Raw genomic sequence first — 15,271 nt, forward strand, 5'->3', positions numbered from 1 at the left:
TGTTAATATATAGACGCACAAGGGCCACATCCGGCGCCGTGATAATCTTGGATTTGTTCTCCCTCAGTAATTATTCATTCATTAGTCCTCGGGCATAGAGGTGTCAAACGTGCGTGTCGTGTCGTACTGTGCCATTCAACTTTCGTGCCAACCGTGCTTCGTGTCGTGCCGTGCCGTGCCCGTTTACTTAAATCGTGTCGTGCCGTGCCGTGCCGTGCCGTGCTATTTTCAATCGTGTCGTGCCGTGCCGTGCCGTGCCGTGCTATTTTCAATCGTGTCGTGCCGTGCCGTGCCCATTTACTTAAATCGTGTCGTGTCGTGCCGTGCTGTTTTTCAATCGTGTCGTGTCGTGCCGTGCTGTTTTTCAATCGTGTCGTGCCGGACCGGGCCCATTTACTTAAATCGTGTCGTGCTGTGCCTACCCGTTTTTTAATCGTGTCTTGTCGTGCCGTTTTTCAATCATGTCGTGCCGGGCTGGGCCCATTTACTTAAATCGTGTCGTGCCGTGCTGGCCCGTTTTTTAATCTTGTAGTGCCATTTTCAATCGTATCGGCTGGGTCCATTTACTTAAATCGTGTCGTGCTTCGTGACGTGCCCGTTTTACTTGATTGCCATTTTTAATCGTGTCGTGCCCATTTAGAGGTGTCAAACGGGCCGTGCTTCAAACCCAAGTTCCATAGGAATTGGGTTTGAATCACATGGATGTTTTTTTTCTTTAAAATTAGTTTTTTCCTTATTTATTTTTAGTTGTTCCAATTTAAAAGCTTATTTTTTTATAAATTATGAAACTAAAATGCCTTGTTTTGTAATTAAAATTATTGTCATTTAATCACATTATATTCATGAGTCACAAGTCAAATTAATAACTTTTTTCCCGTGCCTTGTGTTGTGCCCAGCTAGAACCGTGTCGTGTCGTGCCCAGCCAAAACCATGTCGTGCCGTGCCCATTCAACTACTGTGTCGGGCCCGTGCCCGGCTAGAACCGTGTCGTGCCGTGCCGTGCCAGGCCAACTTCCGTGCCGTGCCTGCCCACTTCTGTGCCCCGTGCCAGTCTGCGTGCCCACTAAAACCGTGCCGTGTCGTGCCGTGCCACATTTAACCGTGTCGTGCCCGTGTCGTGCCGTGTCGACCCGATCCGTTTGACACCCCTACTCGGGCATCGTCACTTTTTGTCTGTCCCAATATGTTTCTTCATTACACATTTTTACGTGAGAATTTTACACTTAGCGCTAGACTCCACAAAAAAGTGTTTTGTGAGTAAAATTGTTGTGGCACCACGTACGTGACAGTAGACGACAAAATATTTTTTTGTTATCTATACCAGTATTTTAATTAGACTAGCACGCTTTCCTGTGTGCTCTCTCAGTGTAACACAAACTATGACTCAGTACAATCTCATTTGTCAATTAAGTCGCTTTATTTTGTAAGTTTTCATATCCACGTCACTCATTGAAAAATTTGGGTTAATTCATTCAACTTGATTTTTCTCGTAAAACTTTAGCGCACACATACATCCGGCAACCACAATTTCAATCATACTTTTTCACATATGTGCGGGATAGACAGATATATAATCAAGGGGTCCACACGGATGGAGTCCACACATATATTCATGTACATGTATTTTCGACGAGCACTATAGATTGTCTCATAGTCGTCCGTCCATTGATTGAAACCCAACCAGATCCACCAATAATTAAGTTCATTTAAAATGTTGACCAGCTCATCATACTATAGTAAACTCTATTTTACCACGTTTCTTATTTCGGACTTGGACAGCATGGCATGGATCCGGGGATTATGTAGAGTGCTCCCAGTAGTGCATCTTATAGGGTTGATCCGGACTGTTTATTTCGGCAATCAATGGTTCTAATATATTTGTTAATTTTGACAGGTCAAACTTAACTTTTAGCTGTCAAAGTTAACAAATATATCTGAAACAATAATTGCCGAGATGGACGATTCGGATCTGTCCTGCAGGGTGCACTGCAGTGAGCGCCTTGTAGAATTCCTGATTCCATGGCAGTCTAAGGAGTAATTATCAAGTGGTCTTGGGACGCTTTCATGTGGTGCCTAACTCTCTTTTGCACTACACGTCTATGGGTCCATACACGTAGTATTAGGCCCCACAGAAATGTGTGGTGGAAAAGTGTAGGGGCACCAAGTAGACCATGAAATATTATTTCCATTCCAAGACACTAGGACCAAAATTGTACGCGTGTCACCTGGTCGTTGGACTCTGCGGATTGGGGGTTGGAGCTGCTGTACAGCACTGTGTTGTGCGGCTCGGATGCCGTTTGTTTGGCAATCCAACTGTTCAAATCTCATCTCCACTCATATTGCATTTGAGCCGTTAATTGCAGCTGCGCACAGCACCAACCCCGAATCCGAACTCCTTACTACTTTTGTAATGTGTTAATTTGAACTATTCATTTATATATAACTCAAGGTAGTTAAATCATTAATTATTGAAAAAAATCAGATTGATCAGATGGATACCAGTGAGTTCCCAATTTTTGTCAATACAAATGATGTGTATAACATGACCTATAAAATGTCCAATCAACATCAATTTTTAAGTGAATGATGTGTATAACATGACCTATAAAATGAAATCGTCAAAAGGTGGTGACACTCACTCTATCAAATGATGGAGAGATTATTCCATGCCCCTGGGGCATAGCCACGTGGTGTCCCGGGGTTTTCTGCACCACACATTTTAGTATGGGCCATTGAAATATGTGATGCAGAAAGCCCTGGGGGCACCACGTGGCTATGCCTTGGGGCATAGTATAATTTTTCCAAATGATGTGTTTGAGTGGTGGGTAGGTGGAATATATATGTACCCGCATAGCATATTTTTATGGGCCTGTTTATTTAGGAAAAATCAATTTAGATTCTCCATCAAAGGAGATCATCTATATCAAAGGGGACCACATACTATATATGCAACTCATTATTATATAATTCACACAAAACGCGAGATATACGATATATGGGGCCTGATTTTGCTAATCATATTATTCGTTGTTTGATGGGATCGCATAATTTACGAAATTATCTATTATCACTTTACTATTAGTCTCGTCAGATAATAATAAGTAGGGAATGCTACGTACAAAGAAAATTTACCCCGAAAGTACCCGGAAAACAGCAATCAATGGTTGAGAATCACTTTGATGATTGGGTTACACACATCAAAGTGAATCTCAACCATTAATTGCTGTTTTCAGGATATTTTCGGGATAAATTTTTTTTGTCCCTAGTATTTCTGATAATAAGTTTGAAATGGACGCTCCTTTTGAATTTTCTGTACACTTTGTACTGATCAGTTAGTAATTACAGCTTTGTAATGATTACCTAATCAGGCCAAACTAGTCTACCATGGAGACTGGAGAGTTTGCTTTTTAAATTATTATTTTTTAAACTAGAATGATTTTTCTAATCTTTTTTGTAGTCCTTTTTATTATTTTTTTGAGACTTTTATAAAGAATTTTGTTCATTCTTTTAAAACTTTGAAACCTTTTTGAATTCCCTAATATATTTTTCCTTTTTTTTTATAATTTTTTTATTAAGTTCCCTAAAAATGAGTTTGAAAATAGCGGCATCATTAATACTCCTAATTACTACGGTGGCGCAGATCAATCCTTCTAATCCAAAATACTTTTAAAATCTGTTATGTACTATGCGATTTAACTTCAAATATTATTTCATAGAAAATTATTGAGTGTTCTTGAGGCACGTGATGCTCTAACATTTTCCGTTAGCACATATTTGTGTGACACCTGAAAATGTGATGAAAAGAGTTGTTGATGCACCACATAGTAGTACTGCCTGATTACAACGGAGTAATACACCTTTTCACCTCTTCAAATCTCAAAATGGTATAGTTGATTGTTTCATCTTTTGTTTTCTATCAAACCAAGACAAAACTCAACTTGGATATCAGAAACTCTCTTGATTACTCTCTTGGGTGAAATTAGGGTTGATAAACAAATCAAATTAGAATATTATTTGAAAATCGTTAAGCTTTCAGAAAAGGCTTGACAAGTTATAACTCGCTCGTTCAGCTACGATGTTTAAAAAGTTCAAAACGGTTGAGATCGACTCATGATCGGCTGATTTGAGATCGGTTCGCCTGATGAACAAATCAAGTACTGTTGTTAAATTTTGAAACCAATTAAGCTTGAGCAATCCACTTCTCGGTTCTTTCGGCCCGTTTATCAAATATCGATCCAAATCACAATCTCGGATTCAACACCAGATTGTGGAATTTCCTCTGGTTGAAGCACGTGTACGGAAAATGATGCATGCTAAACAAATTTCCTACTAACTCTCAACAAGTACACATTTAACCAACTCGGACTAGTTCAGCCGGTCAGGACTCTTGCATTTCGCTAGTAGGTCAGGAGTCCGAATCTCCACACCCGTGGGTGTTCATCCCTTAATAGGCTTTTCATTTCTTTCGTTGTTTCTTGTATTGGTTGAATTGTTGGGCTTAGTTATCTCGTGGACTCACACAATTGATGTAGAGTCCCGAATTTATACTGTGTACTTCATATACGATGTAAATGATCTCTTCTATCGATTAAAATAAATAAATAAATAAGGGCTTGTCAACTGTTCTGTGTAATTATTCAATGATTCTGGAGCACTGCTGCATGGTGTCCCAATATTCTTCCCCACCACAAATTCATGTAAGGTTCATACGCTTGGTTCTGGACCGTGTGAATTTGTAGCGAAGAAAAAGGGTTAGGGCAACATGTGACGGTGCCCAAAACCGACTAATGATTTTTCTGTCTACAGTGCTTTATATTTGAACTCAGCCGTTTAGTTTTTTAGCTAATGGGCCTAGCATAGAGTTTAGGTCGATAATGCGATTCTTTATGGTTGGTAGAATTAATAATGGCAATACCATTTCTTCCTAATAATGATAGTAACCACGCAATTAGGATGGATTAGGCTTAAATTAAGTTAAATGTTTTGGTCAATTTTAGATTTTGTTAGATTTGCTTCAAAATTTTAGTTCAATTATTTATTTTGATGAGAGGGATCGTAAAAAATGAAAACGTACGACCCAAAGATAAAAGAAAAATCAGTAAAGAAATTCATTTATCTTTTCTGATCAGCATTTTTCAATTTCCAGCTATAGTTTTGTACTTGTTGACTCTGCCCGGATGAATAATAAATCCAATCTTTTGGAATGAAAAATAAAAGAAACATTTACTAAAACATTTGCATCCTAGTGTCTTGTGCTCAGATCGATGCTTTTATCTCGATGTACCCATTTCGAATTATATAAAATGTTTCGTTTGCCGAGAAAAAAAAAAACATTTACTAAGTTCACTGAATTTGTTTTTACTAAACACTAACAATACCTACTTGCCTTTAAGAATAAAATAATAATCCTATTGTCCTGACTGTTCATCTATTGATGTAGTACTATTTCATTGAATCAACCTATTTATATGTTTCACCATTCATTAAAGTAATTGTGCCAAGTATTCATCTTATTTTTTTCCCTTTAAAGGGTACAAGGGGCAACCAGCAAAGAGACATTCTTTGCGTGTGAGCTGTGTGCCGATATGAGTTCATTACTAACACTGGGATAACTCTGGTAAGGTGACCACTAAAGCGAAGGGAACAATCCGTCACCATAGCTCCACAAAATCTAGTGACGCAAACAAATTCGAACCGCAACAACTTAAGAAGGGACGGAGTTCCACCGCAATGACCCCGGCCACATGCACCCTTGCCGACTCAGCTACCACCCTTTGGTATATATGAGTGATTATTTAGCGCCTCTGTGACACCGTCACATGGTGTCCCAATCCTTCTTTCCCACCGCAGATTGTGATATGGTCCATGCATACATACACTTATTCTTGGGCCTATCATATTATTGGATTAATAAGAGGGATGTACGTGGGTGGGGAGGTGCATGTATTTATCACAAATATAGATAGTCAATATTTGTTTCTTTTTAAATAGTCCAAAGTGATTACAAAAAAGTCCTTGAAAGATAATGCATGCCCCGTTATCTTAGCCATACCGACTGGGATTTTACCAGTTTTATATTTATCACGTGCCAAACATTTTTCCCAATATTTGGTATTTAGGCACGTGACATATGTATTGTGCACTGAACTTGTGCACTTCCACAGGAAATTTTTCGTTTTATAATCACCGACCCATTTAAAATTTATTTGAACACTATCCATTTTTATTGAGATTCATATTGATTTTTTTTTTTTGGTAATAAAAAATTTTCACTTAATTTTGAAGACGGGTAATTTTTTAATTAATCTTGTAAAAAAATAAGGGCAATACTGTAACGGTAAGTGTTATAAGAACACATTTGAATTCATATAAACACATTGTTCGAATGCGTACGGTTCAACTCAAGCGTTCAGCTAGCCCGTTGAGGTGCTGATCCGCTAGGCCCAGCCGGGGTAACGGATCGGTCCCACTACAACCTACATGGAGGGCACGGTGCTTTGATAGGATGCGATCATCGAATGGAACTTATATCTCAACGGACCAAGTAGCTGGATAAAGTTCTTTTAATTTGCATGAGATTAATTATTAGTCAAATAATCAAAAATAAATTTGTCCCTGATTAAACATGCACCAAATATATGACCAAACAAAGTGCTAGATCTCTCTGAAATGTTGAAAGAAAGAGATTTCCAGATGTTGTGCAAATTTCGAATAAAGAAAAGAGTATTTTGGGGCATAAGAAAATTGTATGAAAATTAATTCATAACATTATACATGGAACTACTTTATTTTTCACTAAAAAAAATTGCATGACTTTTTCTAGGGGTAAGCAATTTGATTTTTTTTTTTTTTTTTTTTGGGGGGGGGGGGGGGGGAATATTAATCCGATTACAGAATATTGGGGAATATTAATCCGATTACAGAATATTAATCCGATTACAGTCAGACAATTACTTTGATGAGACTATATTTTCTATGAGATCACATATTCCTTCTTATTAGTCCCGTGAAATAAACTGGCCTTCAATACGTAACACGAGGACGACTTTATTTGGCGACTTATGGCAATTCTTCCACAACTTGAATTTGATATTTTTAGGACAATATCTACTTTGGGCTATTACAAATTCCAAGTGACCTTTTTATTGGGACGAAAAATCGATCTGTTATCTGTTATGCGTATTAGAATTCGCTCAACGATCCTACAAAAATATAAACTTAGCCTATTATCTTTGTCAAACATAACCTGATCTTGGCTCCCCTTTGGCCTAACTAACTGTCTTGCGACTTTTTGACACAGGTTTTTTTTGGTTGTTTTCTCTTAATTTTTACTAGATTCGGGTGGGTCAAATTTTTGCCTTATAAACAAGAGGAACTGGTAAAGTACGAAAAAATATAGACAAAAGTTAAAAAAAGATGCATACATATATATATATATATATATATATAAGACGATGAAAAAACCCCCGATAAGATAGTTCATCTCACCGAACCGATCAATAACAAGATGTTAAGATTATATCCAAATCTAGTAAAAATTAAAAGAAAACAACAAAAAGAACCCTTCAAAAAGTCGCAAAAAAGTTAGGCCGAAGGAGCCTAACTTCAAAACACTTGGTTGAAATGGTCTTGGAACCTAAATCATCACTTAAACAACGTGCGTGTTTTTTTTTCTCAAATAATCAACCTAGATGGCGTGTACAATCCATAATTTCTTCATCTACAAATCTTCGATTCGATCCCCAAACTTTGTAGCATAGAGTTGTCTATATATATAGGTGAGAGGAAAAGGAAAGAAAATGACGTGTTTAAAATTGGTTATGTGAAAGTTTACTTTTGTTTTGACATGGTTGGTAAAGGAGTTAAAAGTCATCATTGAACACATGCATTGATCTATTTATGCTTAATTTCTAACGAGATCATATTTTTTCCCATAACTACGTGTCTAAACCAGCTCATGTGCATTTTGAATTAAGGAAACTTGAAATTAAAGACCGGGAAACCTGAGGGGTTGGATGAGCGCACGGGAGCATGCCAGTTAAGCAAGGGGCTAATTACACTCTCGGGATCTCAAGATTGGGAGATGTTGCCAAGCATCCCGTGCTTAGCAGCGGTGCCGAGCGGCCGATCCGGCTGTTCATCGATCTCGGCAATCGACCGCTCGGATCTTGACCGAGCAATGAATAGTTCAGATCTGTGTGTGCTCAGATTGAATCCGAACCGTCTGTGTCAAAATGAACGGCGGATGTCGCATGGCACCGGGGTGCTTCGCAACATCCCCGTATCCGAGATCTCAAGTTCAACTCCTACTGCCAGCAAGAAATTAACTCTTTGCGTCCATTTAAAATTTGTCTGGTCGGTTAACTTCGGACTCCAAAAACTAATCAAGGTGCACATAATAAGTTAGCAACTGAACAAACCTACCCATTGGTTTTTTGGTGGCGGATAGAATCAAACAAGTGAGTTTAAGGCAATAATTGGTAAGCCTCTTAGTAGTATTTGTTATCCTGCTCTCACTCGACGAACCTCATTGGGGTAGCCCCTTATGGCCTTACCCAATCATAATTATAGTTGAAGGAGGCCTTCCGGATATAGATAAAGACTTATTTTGATTAGACTTCATTCACTCCGCTTGGTTCCCATTTTTTAGAGTAACTTTTTACTTTCTGCACAGTTTCTAATAAATATCTCTTTATCTCTCTCTACTCATTACCACTCATTACATAAAAATAACTTTCTAAGATGTAAACCAAACAAAGTGAGGACTCTGAACAAATATCACCTTGCTTTTAACCAAAACACAATTAGGCAAGCAGGCACATGCTTAATTATGTGCCAGCTTCAAAATTGTCTGACGCTTCCGCGCTCTCGATTCTCGCATTGCACTCGCGTGCAAACCTCGCTCAAGTAGATTTTAGTAATTTGAGATGTGTTTTAAATACGCTTTTACGCTCGCGCTTCCACTCATGTAACCCGAAGAAGAATAATGTGACTCGGGTTGGGCCACCCTTTATGCTCCTAAGGGTACTCATCTTTTTGGTTTACAAAGACTTGTTTGGGACCATTTTGGTTGTTGCGTGAATAAAAATGGCACCAAAACGTCAAATCCTTTATGGTTTTGGGTCTCTTTCTTTTGCTAGCTTATTTCTTTCTCAAAGAGAAAAGAACATTGTGGTCCTTGACAAGAAAAAAAAAAACCACACACACACACACGTTGTAGTGACGAATATACATGATCGATGCCTTACAAAAAACATGAAACATTGTTAATTACCATAAAGAGATTCAGCACATAGGATGCTTTCAAGTGGTTCAAACATGTCTGGCCTAGAATTGTTGGAATGCTTTACACGAGTGTTCGAGAAGTACGAGCATAGATGAGATGACCAAGATGACACTATCCTTCATAGAAGTGTACGTTTGTGCTTTCAAGTGGTTTAAAAATTCCCCTTTTTTTTGTTTAAGGGTTTGGGCCACGCTTTAAGGTCACTACTCATTCGTCGCTATCATAGTGTTAAGCGATTGAATCCACAAAAATTAGGCTATTTAATCGGATCCCTAACACCACACGTCCAATTCAGGCTCATTTTTTTTATTGGCTTTGATCAAATATATAGTCCGATATAGGAATATAGTAAAGGCTTTTATATATATATATATGTGTGTGTGTGTATATCTTTTCATTGTTTTGTCTCGTCAAAGAAACGGGCCCTTAGTGGATTGGCAACAACCCGGATGATGTACGAACAATTAAGCCTTTTTACTTTGGACCATTTTTGGTTGTTGAGTACTGAATCAAAGGTGACACCAACGTACTAGAAATCGATCCAATGGTTATGGGGTCTCTTTCTTTCTTTCTCTTTTACTTTTCCAAGGCATGAAAGATTGAAGCGAGGCTGTACCCATATTTTTTTTCATTAGTGCAGAAAATAATGCTACACCCATATATGCATGCACGTGCTATTGTTGCTTATAATTCTTGTAAGAAATTCCATTGGCATTGGAAAGCAAAACAGTCCCATTCCCTGCCCCCAGCTCGTGGTTCACGCCCTATGATGTGTATGCATGTGTAATGTAGTAGTATGTATCTATGACTGGACCAGTTTACGCGCACCTCAACTGATCCCCTCCCCGGTCTGATTGAAGGCAAGGTCATTCATGTCGGGACTAGATAATTCACAAAACACTATACTTTCTTGCGGTCTGACCCCAAAATCGAGCTCTGATCAATTGTGTGAGGAACAAACTCACCAACCGACAAAACCAACCCTTGGGGCTAGGTGGCTCTTCCTTAGCCTTGGAGAGAGAGAGAGAGCACCTTTATGAGGCTGTCTAAATAATAGTCCTTGTGGAATAGGATAGGAAACTGATTTTCACGCTCTACTTTTTACTGATGGCGCTCTATTTTTAATTTGAAGTTACCAGTAACTTCATGAACAAAATAAAGCGCTATCAGTAAAAAGTGGAGCGCGAAAATCAAAATCCAATAAGATAATAGCTTGGTGATTGGAATTAAGTGACTTGCTTTTTGGTTTAGGTAAAGTTCCTTGAAGATTACTTAATAGCTTAGTTCTTTGAACCTTGACAGAACTTGGGCTAGTTATCTTATCTTGGATTAAATATATACTTTTTAATGGTCAATTATAGCCAAATGATTTTGTGGGCTAAAGTACTTATTCACTTTCTTATAGTAATTATATTTTCCTTAATTGCCAACCAAATGAAACGAAATTAAAATAGCATCTTCCAGACGGCCGGCCGGCCGTCACTTCATTTTATTTTGCTACGTACCTTTTCTTCATTTTGTTTCCTTTTCTTTCTTCTAATTGAAAATCCTACTTCTCACTGGCATTCGAAGTGATACGGTGGATAGTAATTTTAAGCACCCCGAATTGTCCAATTAACCAAGTTAGCACGTCATTTAGTTCATTATATATATCGGGGCAGTTCCGAGAACCCCTAAAAAAATCTCTAATTATATATATCGGAGTGGCTCGGATCATCAAAATTTGATCGGGAATTATGAGATTAAGATTTGAGAGGGTTTTTTTAGGGGTCTCTGGAACCACCATATATATATATAGTTCGACAATCACTTATAAACATGGGAGAATTTTGCAACTGCGATGAACACACTTGCATACCACATAGGGCTATGATACAACGTTGTCCCTTAGAGTATTTGTTAATTAGCGATTGGATTTTGATCAGCAGAAATTGTCAAGTGAGGAACCAAACAAGATTTTTGCGCTATAGAGAACCAAACAGGCCCTTTACCGTATCACCAATCACACTCCTCATATAACGCATAGAATTAGAGATTGTAACATGTTGATAAATGAATATGGTATGAAAATATCCTCAATACTTTACTACTATCGAGACATGTATATTACGTTGTACCAATGATACACACTTCGAGCTGTTTGTTTGACGGAACTAATAGTAAACGAATATATAATCCATACGATCTCTCAAAATAATTACTCCAGTGAGGGATTCATAAAACCAGCACCTCGACTAATAATACCTCCCTACAACAGTTATTACATATCTAGTGAATTATATATTCGATGCATGTTTAATTCGAACTGTAAATATTTTAATCGAAATACCGAATGTGGAAGTCCTTTGGATATATAGTTTAATTTGATGCTCATATTTGGTCAAACAAATGGCTCAATACTCTAGTTTATATTAGCCGACAACAATCTCTTTTTAGAGAAGAAGAATACAGAGAGATCGTACAAAGTAACCACAGATGCTTCATCGTCCATCGACATGCGCTATCGAAGAGAAATAAATTTTGTGTTCTGAAATCAAACTGTCAGTTGTTGGATCAAACCAAACATTACGTGAACTCCTAGGCCCCTATGTCTTAATTCTCACTACTTTACAGCTCTAATAAAGATTTGTTTAACCAGATATCGATAAGCAATCGTTAAGGTAGATAGTTTGAGTTTGAACTGATATGCATCGTGTATTTTATAACTCAAAATACGACATGTTCATATGGTTTCAATGAATGTTCGATCAAGATGTTTTTTAATGAATGAATCGAATTACTCCCATCATTTTAGGTCTGGTTTGCGGCCCCAAAATAGGAATTTTGTGGGTATATAAGATGAATATGTATGGAGTGAAGTTTAACCCAATTTTGTGAGGCCAACTTAGTCCTGCTGATCAAATAAATAAATAATAATAATAATAATATTAGTCACGTGACAAGAAATCAGGAGTAAGCCTTTACATATTGCCAAGTCATTCCTACTCTTTCTAGAAATCCAGTGTCATGTTTTTCTTTTTGAATGTCAGAGAAAATTTCATTATCAGATAAAATATTGAGATCATTATAGTAAGAAAAGCGTCACCACATCAAGGCAGGATTTTTTGTGCTGAAAATCCTTGTGCTTATGTGCCAAGGGATTTTTGGGCTATTGAATTTAAAACATTAAAAAATAATCACACAATAACACGAATCTCTCGGCACATAAGTTTTCGGGATAGAAGAGATCAGACTCTGCCACTGATGCCCGATAACAGGGATAATAAGAGGGCCTATTAGGTGGGTACACTGCCACTATTTCATGTCGGCCGCATGTGCACAACTGATGCAAGTAACTTCAGCAGCTCAGTGGTTGTGGAGCACAGCACACTTGAATTTGCACTCTTTGTTTTGGGCCTACTTTTGACCAACTGAAATTGGCCAATATTTTTTGAGAAGCACGTGTTTTTATCTTGAGTTTGACAGTCATGAAGTCTATGGGGGCCAAAATGGTCCAATTGGCTGGCCAAATGAGTGCCCCAAAAGAGATTTAAGGTGGTGGTTGTGCTCTCGCTCTCCATCCTTGCACTATGCTCAATTGCTCATGTTTTCAATCATCACTCTCGCGGATTTGAGTAGTTTTGAAACGTGATTCAAAAACTTGTTTTCACACTCACGTACACGCACGCAAATTATGTGACTTAACTCACACCTGATGAATCTAGCAAGGTTGGAAAACCTATGAGCTACCCACTCAAGTTCGGCATAGATAGGCTTTGTTGATCACTAGCAAATGTTTGAACCTTTTGCCTCAGGGGTGCTTTGCATACAACGTTAGAACCAGTTTAAATTATTTAATGGATCTGGTAAACAACTTTTTAACCTATTAATCATTTTTAAGTGCTTGAATGTTGGGATAAACTAATAGCTAATATTTGACAACTGCCAAACAAATGAACCATAATTTGGCAGTTAGTATGGCCTTCTTTTAAAATTTAAACTCTCTTTCTATTTCTTGATGAGGCCCAAAGATGCAATTGATCGAGAGTTGAAGGAAATTGCCAGAAAAGCACTTCTTGCAATTGAAGCATGATTTGCTAATGTTCAGTATTTTGAACATTGTAACATCTTGTACTTTAACCGTATTTTTTGTATTGGTTCGACTGCCGGGGTGTGTGGGCCAACTTACCGGACCTCAACTAATCCTCTCTCCGGTACGATCAAAGACATTAACATTCTAACATCCTGAAATTTAACCGTCGAATGACTAAATGAATGACAACGATATCGAGTGATAATATTACAAAGTCACAAATCCCACCTTTCAAGAATCATGGCTTTCACAGAAGTGAAGTTTCATTTTCTTCTTCCTTTTGGGGTGCCTCCGTCAATCTGAGACATAGATTTTTATCGGTAGGGGTCAGATGTAGATTTTTATCGATACTCTTCTTTTTTGTCGATCGAGCCGCTCTCGATCCCTCATTCCACTCGTCCAGCCCTCTTCACGAACTTGTACAATCGATGCCACAGAGATAGCCAACTCTATTATCGAATAAATCAGGCAATGGGCGACGATTTGGCACCAAATATCTGGAGGTGTGGAAAGAGCAGGTGTGAGAAGCGGAAAAACCATCAAAAAACGACGATTGTTCGTGGAGTTTTCCACCAGAAAGAGCCCTTGGTTATGACAAACGGGAGGACACTACACTACATAATATGCGGCTCACAATAGACTTGTAGTCACCTGTATTCCGTGGAAGCATGTTCCCATGTTGATCTGTTTCATGCACTACATGGATGGAAACAACTCGTCAAGACTCCCATCAAATTGCACAATAGGAAATAGAAAGAGGACTGCAAGAAAAGCGCTTTTGGTTTCGCAGTTTTTCTGCCTACCAATGCTACAAGGTTTCGTAGTTTTTCTGCCTACCAATGCTACAAGAAAAAAGTAGTCCATTGAGTAAGAGATAAGGTTGATATTAAGCCGACAAGAAGGTGCCAAACCATAGTCTAAGAATTTAGATGTTAAGCCAATGGTATAGTAACTTTTCATCATGGAACACGAATAGGCAAATTGGAGCAAACTAGGGCTCGATGTGGACGCGTTCGGCTCCTTTCACGGTGTTTGGAGGATAAAGATTTTTGGTGGAAAAAATGCTGGTTTGCCTAACAAGACATGAAAGTACATGATATTCCTGAAATCATCTCGGCTGTCTCCGACAATGCAAAGAGGACTAATTCAAAGGACCAAATGAAAAACACATGGCCACATAGGAATAGACTACACATACACACACAAAAGGCACCATTTTCTAACCAGAAAACCTATCGGGACCGACGGCTCACTTATCGAAATTGTACCGATGGCCGCGCTGGGCTGTCTCCGGCCGGCCGTCCTGAGCCGTCCAAAAATTCTATAAAAAAAAGACGAGGGGGCCAATGTGGGAATCAACATCCGATGTGTGTAGGGTGCTTGATCCAAACACCCTATTTTTCGTGGGTGTTTGGATCAAAAACCCTACACACATCGGATGCCGTTGATTCCCAAAAGGGCCCCCTCGTTTTTTTTTTATAGAATTTTTGAACGGCTCGGATCGGCTGTCCAATGGCCGGAGACAGCTCAGCGCAGCCGTCGGTACGATTTCGGTACGAGAGCCGTCAGGTCCCTATAGCAGAACTCTTTTCTAACCAACAAATGTTCATTTTCTTCTCATTTGCCTAATCCAATCCCAAAAGTAGAGGTGACGTCACACGGTCGAATGTTCAAAGCCGAGCAACTAAGATATCACAAACACATCAATCCTACAGTCCACCCATTGACGAGTTTCGCCATCTATGATGATTGAAGGATTTTTTATTTTTTTTATCCACATGATGATTGAAGGATTGATCCCGAAACTCCCCAACACCAGCTATGATAATTGAAGGATAGATCCCGAAACTCCCCAACACCAGCTATGATGATTGAAGGATTGATCCCGAAACTCCCCAACTGCGTCGGCCAAG

Source organism: Rhododendron vialii, chromosome 5a, assembly GCF_030253575.1.
Source record: "Rhododendron vialii isolate Sample 1 chromosome 5a, ASM3025357v1".
Classification (NCBI taxonomy): domain Eukaryota; kingdom Viridiplantae; phylum Streptophyta; class Magnoliopsida; order Ericales; family Ericaceae; genus Rhododendron; species Rhododendron vialii.